General features: G+C 32.2%; 1 long non-coding RNA gene and 1 other non-coding gene across 2 annotated transcripts; one reads left to right on the top strand and one right to left on the bottom strand.

Annotated features, from left to right (window-relative positions):
• Positions 1-10,714: 10,714 nt before the first annotated feature.
• Positions 10,715-12,130, top strand: LOC133784437 (uncharacterized). The gene is made up of 3 exons (XR_009871345.1): positions 10,715-10,759; positions 11,304-11,436; positions 11,872-12,130. It is a non-coding gene; the product is annotated as an uncharacterized LOC133784437 (long non-coding RNA).
• Positions 12,131-21,142: 9,012 nt separating this feature from the next.
• TRNAW-CCA (transfer RNA tryptophan (anticodon CCA)) lies at positions 21,143-21,214 on the bottom strand. The gene has a single exon. It is a non-coding gene; the product is annotated as a tRNA-Trp (tRNA).
• Between the last annotated feature and the right edge of the window lie 5,006 nt (positions 21,215-26,220).

A 26,220-nucleotide genomic window follows, 5' to 3' on the forward strand; every position in this document is an offset into this window, starting at 1 on the left:
AAGACACTTCCTGCAAAGACGTTCATGGGTCACGTGCACAATATGGGATTAAGGAAGATGCCTCACTTGCTTTGAGGGCAAGTGGGAGATTGTTAGGATTAATGCCCCAAAAGCATGTAAAGACATTTTATTGGTTTTAAATAAAAGTACAATTTTATTATATTTGAATATTATAATTATTTTTTGAATTAATTAGATAATAATATCAAGAAAATTCCCTATTCATTCATGAGAATATGATATTGTATTAGTACGAGAGAATTAAGAACATATATAATGAATAAAATAGGCAGTTGCATATTAAATTATGAAATCTTTAATGAATGGTTACTAGTACGGTTTGTTAAGATAACGAGATACGAGTAATCTAGATTCGGATTACTTATGTGGATAGACATCTTAGTAAATGTGTTGTATATAAGAGAGATTATATATGGCAAAACCGATGAAAATTTATTATCTTTATAAACTTGCCGTTTGACATAAAGATTTAATTATGATCATAATAGATGATCATTTGTTGATCATTCTAAATCCTGAGTATTCATGAACTTTTGTTTGTGTTTATTGGATCTTTTGATTCACTCGTTAAGGTTTCTTAGAATAATGAGGTTAATGACTTTTGTTTTGGAAATTCAATATCATGGATGGCTGGGAACATGAATTACAATATTAGAATCCATGCTTTCCTAACGGATCGAATATTGGTTCCCTTAAGGGTTAATTCTGAAACTGAATAGTTATTGAGCTCAAATATATAATTAGATTATATATTAACTATTCGCTAGTGAATTAATGGTACTTAAGGATCAAGAGGTAATTAGAAGGATAAAATAGTAATTTTGACCAGCTCTAATTAACGAACCAATAATGGAGGACAGAACTACATATATTAATTATATCAATGGACTACAAAAGAGAACTCTGTAAATATAATTCTATAAATACTTATAGTGCAATTCCATATTTATAGTGGAGTAATCATGGAATTAATAAATAATTTTATTAGATTAAAGAGTTTGATTAATAATCTGGTTTATTGGAGCTACGTATTATAGGTGCATAGTCACCAAATCACCTTTGTCCTACACTGTCAAGGGTAAGGATGTCAAAAGAAAGATTTGTGGAGAGAATGACAAATTTGCAAAGGAATTAATTTTCCAGGGCAAGGAAATAATTATGTGATAATTATGGGTAATTGATTAATTTTGAATTAATTAATTATCTAACTATATAATTTTTATTTTGAAAAACTATATGTTAAAATCAATATTAATCTTGTTTGGATTAATATAAAGACAGAGAATTATAAATATCTTTATTTAGAATGTGATATTTATTTATTTAATTTAAAACTTATATTTTAAGATACAGTTAATTTTGAATTAACTGATATTTATGTTGGGATAAATATATTTTCTTAAAAGTTGATTAAATAAACAAATGAGAAAATTAGGGAAACCCTAATAGGGTTGGGTGATACACACTGTACGGCACAGTATGTGGCACCTAACTCAAGGATTTTTATCCCTGGGATTTGAATTTTGAATTTTGAATTTCAAATAAATTTGTTTAATCAGTTATTTAATTATTCTTTTTAAATATGATTTAATTAAATAATTAAAGATAAATATCATATCAGTTTTAATTTGAATTTTAAAAAGATTATTTAATTAGATTAAATATTTTTATAAGTGTGATAGTACGTGACTTTCAGAGACAGGCTTTTCATAATTTACAGACGCTCTCTCTAAAGCGATAGTTTTCTCTAAACCTGAAAACTATTCTAAACCTCTTCTATCTATCAAACCTCTCTAGATCTCATGTGTTGAGTACATCTAGAGAGCCACATATATTAATCAACATTTTAAATCCTACGTGTCCACATATGTCCTTGTGTGTTTGAGGATTGGTCTGGAAGATCAAGGTGTGAGCTTTCATATTACTGGATAGGATGAACGTTGATTTTGTACAAAAAGACTCAATGACACTTGATAGGCTACAAGAGGTAATCCCTGATCTATTTTGTATGTGATTTAATGTTTATATATGTATATGATCCTGGATGGTATTAATATTTATTAAAATGGGTCCATATATTTCGATGCGCATCTTCGATTTGATCATTTAATACCAACATAGTGGCAAGGCCATAACGCGGATACAGTATCTGCCACAGTGGTGGGGCCACTATGAAGATGGAACGTCCATCTACTCGGCATGAGTCGTATGTTGTTTGGAAAATCTATGTGAACCAATTGTGATTATAGAATATGCAATACATGTTAATGTTTATCTGGATATTTGTATGATTTTTTTGGGTTTTCTTACTGGACCTTGACTCACGAGGTGCTTCCTGGTGTAGGTTAGGGCAAAGGGAAGCTGGATCAGCCATGAGTTGGAGAGCTGTAAGGGTGGTCTGTACATACTCAGCCTGCTCGACTGCCACGGTCAAGATATTTTAGGGAACAGGAGACTTTAGTTGAAAATTTGCCGCTTAGGTCGGCTAAGTCTTTATTTTTGGATAAACTTGTATTGTATTAGAAACTTTTGGGATTCCCTGTAATTACTTAACCTTTTAAATGAAAAGTCCAACTTTTGACCAAAACTTTTGATACTTGAACTGTCGTTTAATCCTAATTACATTTTTAAGTCCAAATGACTCGCTTAATGAGTTAAACACTATTTTTAACACATAGTGTAACGGTTCTGACTATTCAGGGCGTTACAAGCCATAAACAACAAGAGGAGCAAAAGGTGTCTATGAACACTATTCTCTTCTATTTTTCTCTAAACCATACACACACCACCACACCATATGCAAGGGTGCATCTGTCATTTTGTACGAACCTCAGTGGGCCTAGTGGGCCTTCATACATAAAGAGAGGGAGAATTAGATGTCTTAGCCCAATGGGCTAGGCACAAGACGTTGAGAGAGTATTCATGAGTCTTGAGCATGTTAATATGTTATGTCAATTCCATTATGACTCGATTATAATACCATGCATATAAATATACAATTATCGTAATATGATAATAATACTGAATAAACAATACTTAACAATATTATTCCAGATAAAATATTCTAATATGAACTACTTAAAGACAAACCAAAATGCTAGAAAGCCAAGGGTAGTGACTATGCATGCATCAACCTCTTTATATCATTTTTTTAATATTTTTTATTTGATTTAAATATGAAATAATGAAAAGAGATGAAATAATATAAAATGAGAGAGGAAAGAGATATTATTAAAAAAAATTGAAGGATAAATATAGTAATCCATAAATATAGAAAATACCTATATATATATATATATAGCAATATACTAGAAAAATGTAAAATAAAGAATCATATGGAGTGCTCTTTTGACTTTTTTTCTTTATTTTTTGAAAGTATTTCTATTTTACTTAACGAGTGCTCTTCATAAAGATTAACCATTTCATTATTGCTCTTAATCAATCTAACCATGATTAGACACCTGAATTCACATTATGGGGACACATGTAATCTGTATTAGTATGTGCCTACATCACATGCCAAATAATAATATATTTTTAATTAATATGAAATTATATTAAGATTATATTAGTAGACAAAAAAATATCTAGGTGAAATAAAACAAATAAAACTACATATATTTGGCATAGTTTTTCAAAGCTCACTACTTTTGAGAGTGTACTTTAAGTGTTTATTGGTCCTGTTTGGTTAAATTTTTAATTTTGTTTATAACTAAAAGGATAAGATTTTTTTTTTTTTTTTTGGATAATTATTATATAAATATATTTTTTTAATAAAAATTTATTTTCAAAGTGTTTGGATATTAATAAAAAAAAATATATCTTTTATAAGTAAATTATGAATTATAAAAATTATTTTAATTTAGAAAACAATTTTTCAAAAGTCATTTTAGAAGAAGCTAAGATCTCTCCGCTTCTCTCAAAATGATTTCTAAATTAAAAAAATGTTTTTTTTTATTGTTTACCCAAACACCTCTAAATTTTTTTTTTTTTTAATTTTAGAAGATAAAAAATAGCTTATAGAACCTTAGGCAAATGAGTTAAATATTTTTAAGAAGTAGATATCTACTTGTATCTCCATAAAGTTTTTTAAAAAATAAGAAAAAAAAACAATTTGAGTTTTAGTGAAATTTTATATTTCATAATTTATTCACATCCTAATAAGAAATTTCCTATTTTATCTTTATTACAATTAATATAAATAAAAATATATATCAAAAAATTAATTATTTATAAAACTCTTTTAAATTATCTAAAAGTAAAAATAAAAGGTAGAGCTAAAACTAAAGTGTCATTTCAAACTAAAACTTTATTAATCAATAAATTTAAATATTTTGTTTATTGGTGATAAAGTAAATTAGTGAGAGATTAATGTATATAATATGAAGGTCTTACTTGGCCTTCTATTAATTTCAATCAGTTCAAGTTATATAAGATACGGTATCCCACTCTTAAATTTTATATGATATATATTCTTATTTCATTATTTGTCGATTAGTATCATATGTCATCAAAAGGATCTACTCCAAAGTTCACATAGATTCCATAGCCTTTTTTCAAGATATATTTAAATCCAATTGACAATTAAATAAAGCAATAATATACTGTATATAATAGTACATTAATTGAGCGTGATTTTGGTGTTTATATATGTACACACCAAAATCATAGTTGAGATCTTATGTTAGCCAACAATCTACTTAAAATAAAGCACCAAAATGAGAACCAAACAAAGGCTTTAATCCATGAAATTAATATCATAAATTTTAAGGATATGTTTGGAGTTTAGATTTGATAGGGAAAGAAAAAGCTAAAGTAAAGGTAAGGAAAGAAACATGTGTGGAAAAGAAAAGAAAAATCATTTTCTTATGTTTGAAAAGAAAAAGAAAAGAAATAAGTTCTTTGAAAATAAAATAATTTATATTTGTACAATTTATTGAAAAAAAATTGGCTCATATACATGTACTAAGTGTTACATATAGTTAATTTACTTTCCTTTTTCTTTCTAAAATTTTTTTTACTACTATCAACATACATTTTCTTTATTTATCCAAATACATAACAGTGTATATTGTAGCAATAGTAGACATCATTTCAGTTTTCGAGGAATTCAGATTAATTTACAATATTGAAAACAGAATTGAAACAATCAACTATTCACATACTTTTTTTTTTTTTTTTTTTTTATTGTTGAAGATGATGAACTATGATTTTGTGATTTTATAATGGTTTTGGAATGATGATGATGAACATGTGAATCTGGGCTTCCTAAGAATACATATTTATTATTTTTAATTTGATTTGATTTGATTTTTTTTCTTCAATTTTTTTTATATGAAAATGATAATTTTAAATTTGTTTTTGTTTTCCCTATAAACTAGCGTGATAATGTGGCATAGTGTATCAACATGTGGCAATCAAAGAAGATCAAACGACAATAACATCACAGATGCTAATGAAACCTCAACCAGACTATATGAAGTAATGAAAGTCTGATCACTCAATGATTGATTAGAACACAGTCAAAGCTATATTCCAAAAAGGTAATTTTGGTCAGCTTAAAGGTATGCTCGAATAGAATGATTAGATAATTTAGGTTAAACACGTAAAACGACCAACTTACGTAGATATTTATTATTTGAAATGTAATATGTATTATATACTCATTATTTTATTATTACTTGGTAAACAAACTTCATAAGGCCCAAGACTCATTTTGTAAGATCCTTAAGCATATAAATATAGGGCTTAGCACATCACTATGGCTCACATGAAATATTTGTGCACTTATACACACAAAACCTTATATTTTCTCAGGCTTACGAAACTCGGTTGAATCTTGTTCATCTAATCATGAGTTTTAGACTTTTTACATTCAATAAAAGTGTAATTAGACATAGGTCTTACCAACTGTTGGGGTCAAACCACTATAAAATTCTAGTGTTTTTATTTGTTTTAGTTCAGCTTCTCTATTTTTACATCATTTATATATATGACTCAGTGTCGTTGTCCAAATCTATGATCAACATGCTTCCCAAGAAGAATCAAATACGTACTGCTAAAAGACCTCAAGATCCATCTCCTCCCTCAAAAGGGATACCAAAAAGGGAACTCCAGGTCGAGATGGAAGAAAATGATGATATGGAAGTGGAAGCCTTGCGAGTTAATCTAGGAATTATGCAGGATGAGTTAGCTACGCGGAAGACTAACCAATAAAATGTTTCTTATTCTAACTGTATGAGGTTGTTTTAATTTTGATGATGTATGCCACTATGTACTTTTGTCCCATTGTAGTTTATTTCTAGGAAGTGATATTCCAACTTTAAATAAAACTTGATCCTTAATCATTTGATAAATAAATTTGCTTATTGCCTAATTCAAACAAATGGGATTAACACATCATTAAGAATGTTATTTTAATATATGATTTTTTTAATGAAGAAATATATTTATTAGTGTTGTATGTGATTTCATCATTGGACATGTGGCAGTCATTAGAGAAGTAATTAAGCTCTTCTAGAGATAATAAAGCTCTGGAGCTCACCTAGAGCTCCTCGAAGTGTAGTCTCCCCCAGTAATTCGTGATCCCATTTTAGGCTTTGATGTCTCCAAGTGAGGCCATGTCCCGAGGACCAACCTAGTGGTTTTTAGCCTTCTTAACTCGGTAGTCCTCCAGATCTAGGAACTTTGTCCTCGTGGCTTGGAGAGAGCACCAGGCATCAGACATTGCAGCCTTGGGCCACCATAAGATCGTCTAACAACTTTTTGTGTGTCTCAAGTAGTGGTGTTGAGTTAGAATGACAGGTGTCGTGTGCCGTGTCAAATTTAATTATTATTTTATTTTCAGTATTACCAATTATATCAATATAATAGTAAATATGAGTTGAACCCACGAAGACTACGTTCAAATTATTATTCAAGAATTAACAACGAAAATTAAATAAGGAATTTTTTTCTCAAATTGAAACTTAAATAGCATAAACATAAAAGCAATAATGAGTTGATGTTACGATTTAAAGAAACAGTGTCATTCTCCACCCTTCACAACCATTCAAGACCAACAATAATAAACATTATTCTGATTTCCCAATTAAATTATTAATCCCGTAGAAAACGCTAAAGCAGTCAATTATCTCAATCTCCCAATTACAATTAATCAAGGCAAAACACTGTATAATTAAATCTTTATACCAAGCAATAGAACCATGAAGCATGTAATCTATTTAACCTAGGAATAACATTAATTTTTGTGGAGATAGTTTAATCTAAGCAGCAAATCAATTTAGCATATAATTCGTTTAACCTAGGTTCTAAACTTCATCACAATCAATAATACCTATGACAATACTATCAATTGCAAATTATCACATACACTTAGAACCCTAAACTATTAGGTGAATAGTAATTCTAAGATGATAGTAGAATAATGAAACATCCTAATTAGTTGGTCATCTAACAAGATATCACATAATCCATAACATTAATCATAGAAGAATAGAAGCAATTTAACATTGGAGAAATCAAGAAATAACATTCATGATTGAAAATCAAGAATTCATGTGTTTGGGTTTTGAAATAACCCTTAACATAATTCATCAAAAAAATAACCCTTAACATAAAAGAAGATTACTCCATAATTACAAACATAACCAATAACACAATCATAATTGAAATTAAATAGCTTTAAAGAGAAGAAGGAAAAACTCGTTTGATGGAGGAAAGATTGTTGTCCTCTCCTCTCCTCTGTTCTAATCTTCGGAATTCGTAATTAAAAACTTATGAAAACCTTAGCACTAAAATCTTTATAATCCTCTTAAAAATCTAAAAAAAAATAACATAAAAACAGAAATCGCTTCGACTGGTCACGACCTGGAAAAGTGTTTGTCGTGGCCAGTGTGCCTGATACTTGATAAAATTCACCTTGAGCTGTGGCCTGGAAAAGTAGTGGTCGCGGCCAGTGCACAATTTCTCTCAAAAATTCTTATTTTGGCCGCTACTTGAAGAAGTACTCGCCGCGGCCAAAACTTGTTGTTTCCAAAATTTTAATTCCTTGTAATTAGGTTGCAGCCACCACTTCTTTGAGTCGCAACCAACGCTCCAAATTTCACTTCTCTTGATTTTGTAAGCCACTACTCAAGCTTCATTAACCGCAATATCACCATATATGTTTAGAGACTTCAAAACACATTAGAATTACATCTCAACTTCATCTTGCAACTTCTTTTTGTAGCCTATAAAATTCTTAAACCAAAAATGCATCAAATATATTAGTGTTATCAACAAAAATTACAACTTAGTTTAAATATTGAAAACTTACAAAATGAAGCTAAAATCTCTTAAAACATCAAATTAACATCATCCAAATACGAAAGAACTTGCAATATATATATATATATATATATATAACAATGAACTTATCATAGAACATTCAACAATTGAAATTTCCCACAACTCCGCCTGACAAAGAAAAACGTGCAGTCATATTCTGACATGGTCAGAGACGTGCCTTCCCTAAAAGAGTGGGCTGAAACCTGCGATTGGGCCCTGTGCGATCTGCATGGGCCCACCACCACCTTTGTCATAAAAATATGTTTTAATTAGGCTTTTAATCTCACTTATGTGGGAATGTTCTTGTAATAACTCATCATTAAGAGAGTTAATGGCCCTCAGCCTCTTTAAATAGGGCTAGGATACCATTGTAAAAGGGTTCACAATTTCTTGTACTCAGAGCACTTTATACGCAGCCTGAGAAAACCTCCATTGAATCTTGTCATCTCAAGCTTTAAAAACACTAATACTAAAGACTCGTGGACTAGGGTTGTTTTATAACCTGAAACATGTAAAATCTCGGTGTTAATCTTCTTTATTTTCTTTAAGTTCTGTTATTAAGTTAATAGCGAAAAAGACAGTCAACAATTAGTTTGCAAATAATTTATTTAAGAAAAAATCAAATAAAAAATTATATAAATATATTTTAATTTTGATTTTTTAAAGAATTTATTTTCTTTCCCTTTTCATTTTATGAAAGAACCAAACAAAAAATATATATTTCAATAAGAAATTCATTTTCTTTCCACACATTTTTCTTTCCTTACTAAAAAAATTGTTTTCCTTTACCACGCCTTTTTCTTTCTTAACTTTTTTCCCCTACCAAAATCCAAGCTCCTAACAGACCCTTAAACATATGGAATAAATTGAGACAATTTATTTTCTTGGAGATTTTTGGTGTAAAATAGATTAAAGTAAATTATTATGAGAATAAGTGTAATACTTTAGAAAAAGAGGGGGGGAAAAGTAATTTTGTCGAATTGAATGGCTTGTTTAACTGCTGACCCAAGCCAAAGAAGCCGAGTGGGCTGAGCCTGTTCATTTTGGGCTGAAAAATGAAACCCAATGAAGCTGAATACTCTTCAGCAATAAAATACAATGAGTCGACCATATATAGGGTCAGGGTCGAGCTTGGGCTTTGACACCCTGAACTGGGCCGACCTGGGCCGATTACATGATAACCCAGACCTAGTAAATCATTGGGACATGGTGCAAAATGAACCTTAATGTTGTGTGAAAGTAAGTAAATGTCCATGTTTTTAATTTTATAGTAAAATAGTCTAATCATCTATTTAATATCGCATATTACCAAATATATCATTTAACAAATTACTATTTTATTCTAAATATTTTAATATTATGGTATATGTATATTAGTTTTGTTTAATTAGTTTTTATTTTAAAGTTATTTTGATTTTTTTTCGTTTTTTATGAGTTGTTGAATGATATACCTTACCACAAAATATATATACTGAGTTGAAAAATAATATACCATCAAAACTTACAAAATTATTACTAAAAAATGTATATACTATGTTAACAAAATTATATACTACCATTAAAATGTATATACCATGATACAAAATTATATACTACCACTATGTATAATAAAATAGAAATTAAATATCACAAAAAAAAAATTATATACTATACCACAAAAAACATATACACTAATTGGAAAATAATATACCAACAACCTATAAAAAACTTAAAAAATCAATATAACTTTAAAATAAAAACTAATTAAACAAAACTAATATACATATATCACTATATTAAAGTCATACAGTCATAAATAAATATATAAATTATAAAAAAAAGATAATTTAGGTAATCAACAATGTAAAATGGTCATTTATCTACAATTTTAAAAATGAGGACATTAACTTATTGATCGTTTTATTTTGGGTCATTTCCTATAATTTCTCTAAATCATTTGAGAAAAGGGCATGGAGCAAGATGACCATTAATGTTATGTGAAAGTAAGTAAATGTCCATGTTTTTAATTTTGTAGTAAAATAGCATAATCATCTATTTAATATCACATATTACCAAATATATTATTTAACAAATTACTATTTTATTCTAAATATTTTAATATTATGGTATATGTATATTAGTTTTGTTTAATTAGTTTTTATTTTAAAGTTATTTTGATTTTTTTTCGTTTTTTATGAGTTGTTGAATGATATATCATACGACAAAATATATATACTATACCATCAAAACTTATAAAATTATTACTAAAAAAACGAAAATGTATATACTATGATACAAAATTATATACTACCACTATGTATAATAAAATAGAAATTAAATATGACAAAAAAAAAATTATATAAGTTTTGATGGTATATTATTTTTGGAAACACAGATGTTAGGGATACAAGATGCTTTTTGTACACCAGGGGTATGTAACTTCAGGAGTGTTTCTTTTGTTTTGTTTTGAGCTTCAATATTATTTAGTGTCAGAATTTGTGTGGTTCCTGATAATTTGCTAGGCACTAACTGTGTTATGTCATAAGAAAAACAAGTAATAGAGCTAAGTGAGATACAAAGTGTGTCAAACTAGAGGCTAACAGAAGTAATCTAGGTGAGGTGAATCGTTAACAAGGCTGGTAAAGCCATGATGATGTAATTGGATCACCTAAATATTATATGCAGGTGTACTGATGTAACTCTATTGTAGAATTCTGCTGGATTTAGGAGACAAGCTTAGCATTTATAGGTCCTCTGTTAGTGTAATTGCTATAAGAATTGTATTGGTAATCCATACATGGCTATAGAGTGTAATTGAGTGGTAAATCAAATAAATTGTCCTAGGTTAGCAGGGTCAAAGCTTGATATTTTGTGCTTCCTGAGTTTTGATTATGAGCTTAAAAGATTATGAGCAATCTAAATCAAAAGATTCCTGAGTTAGATTGCTATAGATAATTAACTCTTAAATTCTGTAGATGAGTAGCCAAAGGCTCTCTGTTGGAATGACACCCAAAACACTACGGCTTCCGAAGCCTGGAGAGATGCTTCTATCTGTCCGTGGTTCGCCACTTGGTGTTTACAAGGAAGACAACATGGAAGCTATACATGGTAAGTATCTCTCTCAACAGGTTTCTCTATTCCTCTTGTTCATGACATTAACCCCATTTAAGAAAACATGCTTACATTTTAGCTAGGAAGTAGATTTTGTTTGAGAATTTGGAAAGAGCACTACTATATTTATCATTCAGAGTTGTACTGCGATAAAAATACTATCCACTTGTCAAATTCTCATTGTTGAAAATTAGTGTTCACTCGATCAACTAGAAAGTGTTCACCATCATCGCTTACTTTTCACAATTAACACAAACAAATTGACACCAAAGCAGTTAAGTTATCGCGCTTAGATATAATAATTTTCTTCATTTCTGGACATTGTGCATTTGTTTGTGCAACAGACTTGAAATGAATGGAACTGACATAATTTGCATAAGTGAGTTGTGTTTTTGTAATCTTTGTTTCATTCTGTTGTGAATTTCTGTGCAGAGTATGAAGAGAGTTAACTGGAGATTGCTGAAGTAGTCAAATCATGATTCAGTGTTCTACTGGTGCTACTGAATTATTTGTATTAAGTAAGATTTATGTAAAAATTTGGTAAAAGCCTGTTCTTAATCTGATGATACAATGTAAATTTCATCCATGTGGTCGTATAGTTTAGTTTTGGGAGTTCCAAAAAAATGGTGCTATTCTGATTAGCCAAAATAATTTTACATATAAATATATTTAAGTCTTAATTATTCACGAATTACTTTAACTGTTTCACATAATTGAATCCTAGTTTTATTGTTTTTGCCAACGAGCACTGTTCAACAAAGGGAGATACAAATTTGTCTACCAAACGATTTAGATATATAAACTAATATTGGGATCGAATTAAGTGTATCTATTATGCTCTATATTAACAATATTTTTTGTCGAATTTTAGAACTGATTCTAAAACTTGAATGAATTTAAGATACATATAATTTATGTTAAAGGGAGACATTGATTTTTCTAATTTTTTACCCTTTAAACTTAATTATTTTTGTTTTCCTCTTTTAAGCATTGTACTAAGACCTTCATGGTTAAATACATGTACATTGTATTTATGGAGAAATATATTATCGTCTTACAAGATCTCCATAGTTAAATTTTTTCTTCTTTTGAAATACTGAACTAATCATATACATTGAATACTTATCGGATGTCGAGTATGTCATAGATAAAGCCATAAATAACCCTTAAAATTGAAAATAATAATGCTATAGTAAGCTAAACATCATATAATATGTTGGAACTTGTGTGAATTTTGTAAAATAAAGAAGTGTTAAGTGTGTGATGGTGGAAAGAGTCTCACATGGGATAAGAATACTTTTTCATAAGGGTATATAATAGACAATGTTGAGAATTGGGTTTCAGCCCCAAGGGGCGCCCAGTTTTGGCGCATGGGTGATGACCCACACACTTAATCACCACACGCGCCGTCGTCCGACCGTGCCGAGCTAAGCGGGTGGGTGGTGTGTCACACTCACACTTTATTTCTTTTTTGTTTTGTTGAAAAATTATTTAATAAAATAAATATTTTTATTTATTAATTAATTAATTTTAAATTTTTGTATTAGAAGCAGTAAACGTGATCCGTTTTAACCACGATTCCTCCCACGAATTAATCGATTTTTCTTACCGTTTTATTTTTGATCGACTTCTCTACATAAGTAGAATTAGAATAATGGGAGATAACATCTCCTTTACAGAAAAAATTATCTTCTAAAAAAATCGAATTTTCTTAGAGCAATTTTTAGGGTGTACGAGAGCGACTCATTTTGGTGTAAAAAGGGTTTCGTATACAGTGGTTGTTTTATCCTGGGAACATCATTGATAGGTTGTCGTGCATACTTAGGGCAGAGCCGCAAAACGTTTTAAAGAAAGCGACATAGTCTGTGACTCAACCAGGAATTTCTATCGGTAATTCGTTCCTTATTTTATTTCAATTCTAAATTAACAGTAAATGTATATATATATATATATGTATAATTAGATGGATCAAACTATATACATAATAATGACAAACACTTGCTCTGTTTGAAGCAAGTACAAGGGCAGGCCATTGCAAAAATAAAGAAAAGGAAGCTAGTGACAAGACAAGAAAGAAATACACAAGCTTTTTATACACATTAAGTTATATACCACATTATCTAATGGTACTAACCGGTATGTATTTATGTATGTATTAAACCTCTCTACTGCCCTTGAAATTGCAGAATTTCCTCTGAATCCAAAGTTAATGCAATAATGGTTTTGAAGTGAAAAATGCTCCTAGTGCGTTTAAGAAGAAGCTCTTATTAGGAACAATGTCATCTCTTTTCATATGCTCCAACAGGTTCTCCACAAGCTCCTTCATGTTGGCTTTGGTGTACGCTTTGTAAAGAAGCTTAAATGTAGATGAATTTGGGCAACACCTTTACTCTTTGCACTCTCAAAAAGCTCTTATGAGCTTCTTTGGGCAAGCCATTCATGCAATAGAAATCTTAGAGAATATCTCAGGTAAAAAGTATCTATACATTAAACGATACATAAGAGTATGGGTTATTCCATTCATTACCAAACTCATTAACAATTAATTTTGAGATAAAATTTCATGTTTCTTACCATGCATTTCTAAACCACTTTCCACATTCTAACATGATATCATGAGCAAAAAAAAAACTCTAACGAGTATACACGATCCAAATCCAAAAACTAATTCAAAAAGAGAGTCAAAAGAGTCACTTGTGATTCGGAAATAGTGAGCCAAAAAAAGCATCACTTGTGATCGAGCCGTCCAAGATTAGTGAACAAAATTAGCCACCATCTTGAGGGGATATTATCTCAGATGAAAAGTGTGTGAGTATATTCAACAACAAATAAGAACATGAGTTACTTCACTCATTATCAATTAGTTTTGAAATGAAATACTGCTTTTCAACATGGACTTCTAAACTACTTTCCACTTTCTAACAAGAAATCAGGCATGGCGTTCAATGTTGAAGGCTTTATCTCCTTCTTAGACTTGCACAACTTGGAAACACAGTCACACAACCCATACATACATCTCATTATAAGACTCTCATATCAGTCATCTTCTGCCTTTCCCAACTGGCGTGCCTTTCCATAGTTTTGTGATCATTGAATTGAATGATCATAAACAATGCTCTCATCAAAAGAATGTCGTATAATGTCACAATGTTGGGTTGACTTGACACCGTTCCATTCCATTCATCTTCTCAAAAGACCCAATCCAATAATAGCCTTGGGCTTTGTCCCTGGACTGGAGTAACCAGAACCAAAAGAAAATGTTATGTCATTAAACAAAGGGTTTCCCAATTATCTGTTTGGACCCTATGTTTTATAAAATGGTTAAAATAGAACATTAAACTCAATTTTGATGAAGAAAAAATTGAATATAACAATACAGTTTTTAAGCAGAATGATTTTATTTTTGTTCTAAATTGTTAGTTTGATAAATTATTTGTGATTTTAGTTGAGAAAACATTGACCAAAAGCGGGTTTAGGGTTCTATTTTAACCATTTTACAAAATATAGGGTCCAAAAAGTAATTTATTAAAACACAAGGTCTAAACAAGTAATGAGTAAAAACACAGAGTCAAAAAATGTATAAACCCTTAAACAAACCCAAATTCTCTTTCAACATATATATTTTCTTTATGATTGTTCTTTGGCTCTTACCCTCTTCAAAACTCGTTAAAATCAACTACTTTTTTTCAACTGATAAAAATATGCTATTCCACTTTTATCTCTTAACGTGAGAATGTAAAGTTATGCTGAATCACGTACACATTGTTACTTAAACTAAACATTTTTCAAAGCTCCACAAGCTAAAACTTCTTCAAAAGCATCACTGAGAGAAAAGAAAGAAAAAAAAGTATAAAGAAGAAGATAAGATTATCAAACCTAAGAGCACTCCTAATGGCTGATCTAAAATAATTAAATAGGTAAAAATATACTGAAATATACTAAAATGAGTCTCTAATGAATGATTTATCCTTTAAAAAAAATTACACATTATTCATCTATGTAAACATATAACAAATTTCAGAATCGTAAAGAGAAGAAAACTAAAACTGTTTATTCAAGAAGATTGAAAGGAAAAAGTTACCAAGAACAATTACAGAGGATGCCTTTTATATAAGAAACTAAACCTGTCCTAAGCTTCGGTTGAGGCTAAACCGACTAACTAATGTAACAACTTTATTAACAGAAAAACTAATTATACAACAAACTACACTCCTAATTCTAATAAAGCAAAAAGATAAATAAAAACTGGAACAGAAGTACAACACTGAATAGAATAAATAAGGCCCCTTAATACCCCCTCCTCAAGATGGAGTGTATATATTGTAGACACTCATCTTGGCAATATGGGTTTGTAGAATAGGGGAAGTCAGTGGTTTTGTGAAAGCATCAGCCAACTGCAGTGAGCTGGGGACATGAGCAAGACGGATTGTGGAGTTGTTGATTTTGTCGCGGACAAAATGGCAATCAAGCTCTATGTGTTTGGTGCGTTCATGGAAGGCAGGGTTATTGGCAATGTGAATTGCGGATTGATTGTCACAGTAGATAAATGAAGGAGTTGTTTGTGGAACATGAAGGTCAAGTAGGAGATATCGTATCCAAGTTATTTCACTTGTAGTGGCAGCCAAAGCTCTATATTCTGCTTCAGCTGAGCTCTTGGAAATTGTTGGCTGTTTCTTGGTTCGCCAGGAAATGAGAGAATCTCCTATAAAGATGCAGAAACCAGTTACTGAACGACGAGTAATAGGACATGATGCCCAATCTGAATCTGAGAAACCCCTTAACTGTAGGCTGGAAAGTGAAGAAAAAAGTAAGCCTTGGCCAGGATTCCCTTTGAGATACCGAAGTAGGTATTGTACTGCCTGTAAATGATTAGTCCGAGGGGTTGCCATGTGTTGGCTCAAAGAATTTACAGCAAAGGTAATGTCTGGGCGTGAGTGTGTCAAATACAGTAAGCGTCCAATAAGCTGTCTATATGCAGAGGGATTATCAAGAGGTTGGGTGGTTTCATCGTGGAGCTTGACTTTAGGATCCATAGGCGTTTTTGTGGGCTTGCTGCCGAGGAAGCCAGTATCCTCCAAGAGCTCCAAAGTGTATTTGCGTTGAGAGAGAAATATCCCAGCTGTTGACCGAGCTAGTTCAAAGCCTAGAAAATACTTAAGAGGGCCAAGAGCCTTGAGGTTGAACTGTTGGTGCAGGGAGGATTGTAGGGCGTGTAAGATGGATAAATTAGGGCCTGTGATTATTATGTCGTCGACATAAACAAGCAGGGCTATGTAACTATCATCTGCTCCTCTTGTAAATAGAGTGTTGTCCGCTTTAGATTGTTGAAAACCTTCCTTTAAGAGAGCTTCTGACAACTTTCTGTACCACTGCCGTGAGGACTGTTTTAAGCCATATATCGATTTTTGTAGTTTACAAACCAGATTAGAATCTGCAATAAAAGAATTAGGTAATGTTAGTCCTTTTGGTATGGTCATGTAAACCTCCTCATTGAGGTCACCATTCAAAAAGGCGTTATTTACATCAATTTGTAAAGTATGCCATTTCTTAATTGAAGAAATAGCTAATAATAATTTAAAAGTAACCATTTTAGCTACGGGAGAAAAGGTGTCAAAGAAATCAAGCCCTTCTTGTTGCGTATACCCTTGAGCAACAAGACGGGCTTTGTACCGTTCAATGGATCCATCACTGTTATGTTTGATCTTGTACACCCAACGACAGCCTATGACATGTTTGTTGGGTGGTAAGGAGACAAGAGTCCAAGTGTTGTTAGCAGTGAGAGCTTGGAGTTCAGCTTGCATTGCATTTGTCCATTCTTGTTTTTTTATGGCTTGCTTGTATGTCTGAGGTTCCTTTTGAGCGGAAACTGCAAAGACAAATTCTTTGTGAGTGTTTGAAATATTAGAATAAGAAATGACTTTATCTAAAGAGTGAGGAGTTGAAGAGAGATCCTGTAATGTTGAATAGCATTCAAAGTCACGCAGGTGACTTGGGGGTCTTGGAATTCTGGCAGATCGTCTTGGAGCTATAACAGAGGGTTCATGATGTTCAGGAGTAATGTCAGAATCTGATTCTTGGACAAAACTGTGTTGGTGTGTAGAATCTGGAACCTGTGAATGAACATGAGGAGGACAAGGGGTATCTAAAGTATAATCATCAACAGGTGTGTTAGTAACAAAATGGTTAGGAATGACAACATTAAAGAAAGGATCCAATGTGCTACACTCAGTATTCAAATTGTGAAAAGGAAAAATAGTTTCATGAAATACCACATTTCTGGAGGTGAAAAATAGGTGAGAGTTCAGATCATAAAGTCGATATCCTTTGATACCGTTGGGGAATCCCATTAGAACACAAGGTCTTGCTCGAGGTGAAAACTTGGACCTGTTAACAGTTAATGTAGAGGCAAAAGCAAGACATCCGAAAGATCGCAAATGATCATAATTAGGCAGTTTATTGAAGAGCAATTCATAAGGTGATTTGTTGTGTAGAATCTGTGAGGGTATTCTATTAATTAAATAAACAGCAGTCAAAATGCATTCAGACCAGAATTTTATAGGAACTTTAGATTGAAAGAAAAGGGCGCGAGCTACATTTAGTAAATGTTGATGTTTCCTTTCAGCTACTGCGTTTTGTTGTGGCGTTTCCACACAAGAAAAATCATGCAAAATGCCCTTTTCAGCAAACAACTTTTTGAACACCAATTCTGGTGCATTATCAGATCTAAATCGTTTGAAAACACAACCAAATTGGGTTTGTATATAGGCCAGAAATTGTGGAATAATATGAAGAACATCAGATTTATTTTGCATCAAATAAATCCAAGTAAAACGTGAATGGTCATCAACAAGTGTTAAAAAATATTTGTGATTACTGTGAGAAGTAAATTGATATGGACCCCAAACATCACAATGCATAAGATCAAAAATATGTTCAGAAAAAGATGTATTATTTGGAAAGGGAAGTTTCCTTTGCTTAGCTAAAGGACACACATATCAGGTAGAATTATTTAAAAAAGAGTTTTTACACTGCAAAGTATCTCTAAGAATATTGAGACATTTGGAGGAAGGATGTCCCAGCCTTGTGTGCCATGTGTCAACAGTGACATTGCCTACTTGAGGAGGATCAGGTGTGGTGTCCAGGATATACAAATCTTTGACATTTTTACCTTTGCCAATCATCCTCTTGCTGGCATTGTCCTGCATAATAAATGTATCAGAATAAAAAATGACAGAAATAGAATCTTTCTGAGTTAGATAGCTCACTGAGATAATGTTATATTTGAAATTAGGGGCATACAACACATCAGTTAGAACAATGTTACTGTCAATGATGACAGTTCCAACTTTATCCACAGAAACATGTTCATTATTTGGTAAGAGAAGTTTAGTTGGAATTATCTTACATAGTGATTGAAACATGTTGATGTTAGAGCATATATGGCGAGTTGCTCCGGAGTCAACAATCCAAGAATTAGAAATTGGGAAGTTTGAAAAATGCGACAAAATGATACCTCCGTTATTTGTCGAAGTGGAAGGATCTGTAGTAGGCATACCAGAATTTTGAGAGGCAAGAAGATTAAGAAGTTGTTGATACTGAGTTGTTGTCAGTTGAGGGAGAGTGGCATGGCTATCTTCTGTAATGCAGGGCCCATCATCACTGGATTGAACTTGGTTAGTAGAGATATCTTTAGGCTTATTGTTCTTATTATAACCAGGAGGGTAGCCATGGATCTTGAAACACCGCTCAACTGTATGTCCCAAAACATTATAGTGAGTACAGAAGGGGCGATTTCTTTTTGGAAAATGTTGTCGGTGTGGCTGATTTTCAATTCTCTGATTGTTGAGTCTATCTCCTTGGAAAGCAAACGCCATAGCATGGTTAGGATCAGTACTGAAAGAGGAGGAACTTCTTTGATTTTCTTCCTGGGTGACAAGGTGAAAAACACGGCTTATGTCTGGTAGAGGATCCAGAAGCAATATGCTCCCACGAATCTGTGAATAAGAATCTGACAGCCCCATAAGAAAAGAGATTATGTATTCCATATTGTGATGATCTTGAAGCTTTTTGACTCCTCCACAGGTGCATCCATTACACGTACAAGAAGGCTTGTAAATGTTTAACTCTTCCCATATTGTTTTCAGTTTAGTAAAATACAGACTAATGGATTGTGAATCTTGTTTGAGATTCATCAGATCTTTCTTGAGGTTAAAAATGTAAGGACCATTTCTTTGATGAAAACGGGTTTTTAGATCATTCCAAATTGCAGATGCAGATTCATCATAAAGAATGCTTGAAGAAATCTCTTTTGAAACCGAATTCAGAATCCAGGAAATCACTATATTATTATTACGCAGCCAAGCATTATAAAGAGGCAAATCAGAGATGGAAGGTTTAGAGATAGAACCGTCCAGAAATCCTAGCTTGTTCTTGACTGAGATAGCTAGCTGCATTGCCCTACTCCAAGTGACGTAGTTTTCTTGGCCAGTGAGGGGTTGAGAGACAAGAGTATTGCCTGGGTTATCGCCATGATGGAGGTAATAAGGATTCGCAGGGTCTTCGAGTGGGCTTCGTGATGCAAGAACCTGCATGTGAGGATCGGTTCTGGCAGAGGAACTGTGTTGTTCGTCAATGGCGGTCGGAATCGATGCGGGAGTAGAGGTCTGCCGTTCTTGTTCATCGGAAGACATGGTGATTTTCCAGAAGAGGATTAGAAAGAAATAAAAGAAGAACTAGAATCACTAGTCGGATCAGAGGAAAGTGCGGAGAAAGAAGGAAGCGCAACCGTGCCGGAGAAGAGGAAGGACGGTCGGAAAGGAAACCAGAATCAAACAGGAAAGCTTAACTCTCCTGCTCTGATACCATAACAAATTTCAGAATCGTAAAGAGAAGAAAACTAAAACTGTTTATTCAAGAAGATTGAAAGGAAAAAGTTACCAAGAACAATTACAGAGGATGCCTTTTATATAAGAAACTAAACCTGTCCTAAGCTTCGGTTGAGGCTAAACCGACTAACTAATGTAACAACTTTATTAACAGAAAAACTAATTATACAACAAACTACACTCCTAATTCTAATAAAGCAAAAAGATAAATAAAAACTGGAACAGAAGTACAACACTGAATAGAATAAATAAGGCCCCTTAATAACATATAATATTAATTTTTTATATTCTTTCTTATATTATTTACAAACACATAAAATCACACACACAAATATATATGCTCTTTTTTTTTTATTTTTATATATTTATATATGTATAATTATATACTTAGTAAATGAGTTTTATTTATATTTTATAATATTATTATATTTCAATTTTTTAATAAATTTTTATTGTTATTTTTTTATGGGTAGTATTATAATATAATTATGTGATATAATATATAGATTGATAGATTTTATAAATATTAAAAGATATTATAGTATTATTGATAGGTTAAAAAATATTTTAAAATATAGTGTTGTGGGAGGGCTACAAGGCACTGAAGGCAGTTGTCACATAGTGGTGTGGTGAGTTTGGTATATTCGAAGTGGATTTGAGGGTAAATGGGTAAATCCAAATGCCGGAGTATGAATAGCTTTTTTTGGCTTCTCAGACCGCCGTGGAGCAGAGCAAAGCAAACCAATAAGGTTGAGTCGGAATGACGAAAATACCCTTATTTTGAAAAAAGGATATCAAAAGTATCAAGTGGTGGGGATTGAACCCGACGTGAATCGAACACGCAACCTTCTGATCTGGAGTCAGACGCGCTACCATTGCGCCACGGATCCACTTGTTGAATTATTTCACCTCTAGTATTTATTTAAACAAAAATAATGAATAATTATATATTTTCTCGAAAAATTAATTATTTTATTCTCGAAAAAAAGGTATTCATTTCATTTCCAAGTGTGCTCATCTACTTTTAATTTTTCTTTTAAACATCAGTTCACTATTCTTTCCAAACAAATAAGATGAGATCCACATTTATTGGTTGCTATACTTTTCCTTCCACATTTAGCTTGGGTTACCCACCGTACATTGTAGAAGATGGTGAGTTCAGTGTTCAAGAATGATAATTTAAAAAGGGAATTTACTCATTTGGTATCTTATATTTTTGCAAAGTATTATTTTGGTACCTTCTATTTTCAATAATGTTCATATGGTACCATGTATTTTAAAATTATACATATTTGGTACCCTAGACTCAGATTTGATAGATAAAATTTTGTCAATATGATCAAACTATCATCAGTTATATGTAATTAAATTTAAATTTGGAACTTACATAATTGACAGCAGTTTGATTAAATTGGTAAAATTTTATTAATTAAATTTGAGTTTAGGGTACCAAATATGTACGATTTTAAAATACAGGGTACCATATGAGCATTATTGAAAACAGAGGATACCAAAATGATACTTTGCAAAAACACAAGGTACCAAATGGTTACTTACCCATTTAAAAACATATCATCAAAATTGGGTTTAAGGTAGAATTTTAATGTATTTTGTAAAACATAAGGTCTGAAATGTCATTTAACAAAACACAAAGGTGAATTGCGTATTTAAGAAAAATACAGAAGCCAGACTAGTATTTTCCCAAATAAAGAAACTAGCTCTAAACATAAAAGTTGTGGGACTCATAATAATAATTGATTGGTTACTCATTTTGAAAAACAAAATTCAAAAACTAAATCACATTTTATGTTAAGAGATAGAAAACATATAAATTTCTATTTTTCTGTATACCCCAATTCTTAGATCTAATTTTCTTAAAATTGTACACTGCACTACTGCAGTATGCATGCAATATTGCTTTTTTATTTTATCTTTGACATTTTTTTCTTCCATCAGAAAAATAAGGTTAAAGTATATAAATATATATATATTATACGGTCAAATGTTGATAAGTTGTGGTGCTTGTTTTTATTATTATTACAAAAAAAATTAAGCACATATTAATTAGTAATAAATAAATAGGCGTTAGATAGTTTTCTCCCATACATTTTCCGAGCATGTCACTAATTAGGTGATAAATAAAATAGAATTGAAATTCTAATAAAATAAATCCAAATTCTTACAAAATTCTATCAAAATCTCATATTATCATTTTAAAATTTTGAAAATAGTGGAACCTACAAGAATAACTTATTCGTAAAATAATTTTGAAAATAAAAATCAATATTCTAATTTTGTGTTCTAAAATCAAAAACAAAAAAAATTATATTTTCTCTTATTTCAAATTATTGTATCCTAAAATCCTACAAATATATCATTTTTTTTATATTTTCAGATTTTCTACCAATCACATATTCAATTTTTGAAAACTCAAAAATATTTTTTAAATACTGAACCAATCACATTTTCAAAAACATATTTTCAAATATAAATTCGGATTTTTATTTCAGAAACACAATTTTTTAAAATGCAGTTTTCCAATCAAATTAAAAGAATAATAACACCATAAATTTATAATAGTTTGGCTTCAAAAATTGATAATGACGTACGTCAACTTGATATTTTTATTAATTGAAAAATCTTAAATTTAAGATCAAATAAACAAGATTTAAATGAATTTTTTAAGTGTGAGAGGAGAATACAAAATGACAGATTTTGTAAGTAAAGTATGCATGCATCTAAATGATAAAGTGAGTCATTTATCTATAAACTTACTGGCGGTACAAAATGATACATGTGTAACGCCCAAACTCCAGGGACCGTTACGGTGTGCCTTGTAAACAGTGCTAAACTCGCTAATCGAGTCATTTGGCCAAAATCGTGTAACTAAGTGTGATTAGCGGTTTAGGGATTAAAATCTTTGGATAAGATGTAACGTTTCACTAAAACGTTTAATATATACATTGGGATCCCAAAAATATAATTTCAAAGTCTACTACAAGAAAATATTTACAACAGGCCGTTCTACGCGGCAAAACAGGGTTTAACCCTAGTTCCACTTTAAACCTCGGTCGTGGCGGACGAGCAGCTGCATATGTACACGTCATCACCTAAGCTCTCCAACTCAAGGATGGTCCAGCTTTCTCTTGCCTTTACCTGCACCACATAACACCCGTGAGCCGAAGCCCAGCAAGAAAACACAATAAAGCATGATATAATATCAACAATGATCATAATAATCATTCAGGGCTATAAATCCAAAACAGGTAGGTGACGGTAGCCAAAGTCACAAAAATGGGTACAGCTCCCTTTAGCTATGTGACGATAGGGTCACCAGGGCTTAACTGATAAGTTATCCTTTCATAAGTTCAATCAGGATAGGTGTATGGTGAATGGTCACCAACATAACCTTCCTCATGACCATAGAGTCATAACCTGGGGACAGCACCCTTTAACCATGTGATGATAGGATCACCAGGCTAAACAAATAAGTGAGCATCTCACTAGCTTTAGCAGGATAGGTGCATGGTGATTGGTCACCATCATAACCTTCCTCCCGACTCTAGAGTCGTAACTATGGACAGCGTTCCCTAGCCATGTGACAAATAGTCACCAGGGCCATATGCCCTGGCTATGGAACATCTGGTCTTAGACCAGGCAAGCGCTTATAAGTTCTTCGACCTTAGGGTCGGTCCAGCATTAATGCCATAGAGCCATTCAACGCTGATATCGATTAGATCTAATCTTCATTCAGCCCTACGTCCTCGACACTTGTGCCGTTTCTGACTCTTAGGTCAGAATCCCTAACTAGTCAGTGCCATACACAAGTAAGCCATGCCACCAAACATATATCACATGTTCAATATCCATAAATAAGGTATTCATCATGTTTACTAAACAGGTACTGGTACAATTAGGATCATGCATAAACACAAAGGCTCAAGCTCTGAACGATATCATACTCAGTATACAAAGCATGTCCTAAACACATGTTTCTCATGCATCATATGCATAATATTCAACAATCCAACATGCACCAATAACAGCCATGCATGTCACGTTTAATAATCAACCGACATGCATCAAGAATAGCCATGCATGTCACATATAATAATCAACCAACATGCATCAATAATATCCATGCATGTCACATTTACACAGGGTGCAATTTTCTTACCTCAAATTCGAGCTAGAATGATTAAAAGAACGACCCTTGAGAACGATCAACTTTTAGTCCTTTAGCGGTCACCTAGTCATAACCAAATATAGGATATCATCAATAAAAATGGTCAACATAGGTTCCCAAACCAATATCTAGCCTCCGGGACATCAATCCACACTTAACCGTGTAGTAGGATCAACCCGAGGTCTATGGCTAGCATCCCAAAGTCAAAAACCTATTTCTGGCCAAAACTGCCCTGATGGGCCGCGGCTCACCCTCCTGACAGAGCCAATCCCCTCACAAAATTGCACGTAGGTCGCGGCTCACCATAGCCGTGTCGCGGCCCATTACCAAAACCAGCAAGCACCAGCTTGCTTTCCCCTGCGTTTTCCCTCGGAACCAACCCTTCAAACCAGTTCCAAACCTTAACCTAACACCCAATTCAACCACTAAACATTATCAACAACTCACCCACATCAAAACCCAAGTTAAACATCAACTAAACTTCCATTAATTCCAACTATTTACCATGAAATCACAAGCTAAAAGTTTAAACCCAAAACAGAGTATACCATGAAACTAATGGCTGGAACTTACCTCAAACTTGATTTTGAATCCCCTTTAATGGCTGAATCAAGTTCCTAAGCTCTCACCTTTGATCTCCTAGCTTAACTCCTCAATTTGGGCTCTCAAATTCAAAGAAAAGTGAAGGGGAAAACATGTACGGGAGAAGAAGAAGAGGAGATGAGGATGAGACTCTGTTTTGGTTCTGTTTTCCACAGCCTTAAAGTCATATAAATCCAATCCAAATGACCTAAATACCCCTAGGTCACTTAAGGTTCCTAAAGCCACCCCAAGGGCAAAATTGTCCTTTCCAACCTATACCGTTAATTATAATTAACGCTCTCCAATTCCCGCTAATCTCAAAATTATCAAATACTAATAAATCATATCTCATTACCCTTTAATTCCCGGTAATGTTCTAGTCATCAACATGACCCCGAGACTCACCCCGAGCCCCGAACTTAAACCCGTTATGACTAAACCGAACATTTACATTTCATGATCGTCTCATGCCAAATAGCTCGAACCAATCCACCTTATAAGGTGACCTTATTAATTAATCACAACCATGCACCCAAAATACACAATTACGCCCACAGCGGCCAAATTACCAAAATGCCCTCATAATTAAAATATGAACACATATGCATGCATTCACCATCATATAATAATATAATTCACGTAAATATGCATATAATCATTAAATACCATAATAAATTAATTATAGTCCTCCCGGTCTCCTAATCAAGGTCCTAAATCTTATTAGGAAATTTGAGGCATTACAACATGGGTCTTAGAATGTATTTTAGGACTTAAATGATTAAAAAATGCATTTAAAACAATTGATATATCCACCAGTGATATATTGATTACAACTTGTGCTTGATCAGCTAATTCGAACAATAATACATCGATCAAGTAGATTATTGCTAGGTGACGGTATCTTGACCAATATTATTGACTCCCTTGGTAGATTTACTCAATCTATTATGAGTATCAAGTCATCAAACATCAGTACAATCAGTCAGCACTAGAAGAACTTGTTGACCTTTTAGTATTCCACCTCTTGGAAAGTAATAATTGCTTTTTTTGAAAAACCGTGTTCTCTTTCTACTTCACTCGTAGAAAACCCAAAAAATCACCCAAACGGCAAAAGCCAGCCAAATTTCC

Source organism: Humulus lupulus, chromosome 6 (genome assembly GCF_963169125.1).
Source record: "Humulus lupulus chromosome 6, drHumLupu1.1, whole genome shotgun sequence".
Lineage (NCBI taxonomy): Eukaryota > Viridiplantae > Streptophyta > Magnoliopsida > Rosales > Cannabaceae > Humulus > Humulus lupulus.